We start from the raw sequence: 1,101 nt of genomic DNA, 5'->3' as shown, positions 1-1,101 counted from the left end.
CAGAGTGGAGGGAGGCTCCCCGAGCCACGGCGAGCGCCGATTGGTTCACTGCCTCGCCCATCAACCCCGGCGCCGCATCGGCCCGGTACCGCGGCATGCGCGGAGGCGTCGTAAGCCGGCTGATGCAATGGCGCCGAAAGTGGCGGGGCGGAGCCTGTCACGTGACGCTGACGCCCTCTGGCGACGCGGCCCGGGCCGCCACTTTCCTTCGCCGAGAGGTGAGGCTCTGAGAATTTTGGCCGGTTCTGGAGACCCGTACCCTAAGTCCCTTCACCGGACGGAATACGGCCACGCTGACCTCGAATGGTTATGACTGAGGGCCGCCAGGGAGGGGCGGGGGAGGAAGGACCTGAGCTGGGGCCAGGTCCCGTTTGAGGTCTCGGCCGACCTCGAGGCCCAGGCCGGGAAAGGCCCCCGGCTCGGCCAGATCCTTGCGTGAAGGCCCGGGGGGCTAAGTGTCCGCCATTGCGAGCCCCCCAGTGTCTGCAGGCAGCCGTAGAACCGCCGGCCCCTCCCCCTCCCCGGCCCCAGGAGCCTTAGGGCCCCCCCCCCAGGTGCAGGGGTTGTAAGGAAAGGCCAGACCCAGAGGAGATGCTAGGGGCTGAGCATGCCAGGCCCCTGAGACAGCCAGGGAAAAGGCCCGGAGGCTGGAGATGGAGCTAGTATAGCCGGAAGGATACCTGCAGGGGAGTGAAGTGGAGCCAGACTGGGGGCAGGTAGGAAGGAGCAAGCTTTGGAAGGATTTTATCTTTAATTCTGGAAGTAAAAGGGAAGTTCAATGAGTAGGGGAATGAGGCGTGGTCAAAAAGGGGCTTGAGACCCTTTGGCAGCTGGATGGAAGCTGGATTGGAAGGGGATTGGAAGGGGAGAGAGAGAGACCAGCCGAAGTCCGAGTAGGTGGTCAAAGAATTAATGTTTTCAGTCGTGGTATAAATTGTATTTCTTCAATCCGATATAAACTTCTTGAGATCAGCGACTATTCCATGGTTGGCTTTGAATCCCTGGTGCCTAGCATGGCCTTGACACAAAACAAGGCCTAATACATGTTTGTTGGTTGATTGATTATTAAAACAAATATTAAAACGTGCAGCAGTTAACACA

Source organism: Phascolarctos cinereus, unplaced genomic scaffold (assembly GCF_003287225.1).
Source record: "Phascolarctos cinereus isolate Bilbo 61053 unplaced genomic scaffold, phaCin_HiC Scaffold_2;HRSCAF=192, whole genome shotgun sequence".
NCBI lineage: Eukaryota > Metazoa > Chordata > Mammalia > Diprotodontia > Phascolarctidae > Phascolarctos > Phascolarctos cinereus.
This window is presented reverse-complemented; position numbering follows the sequence as displayed.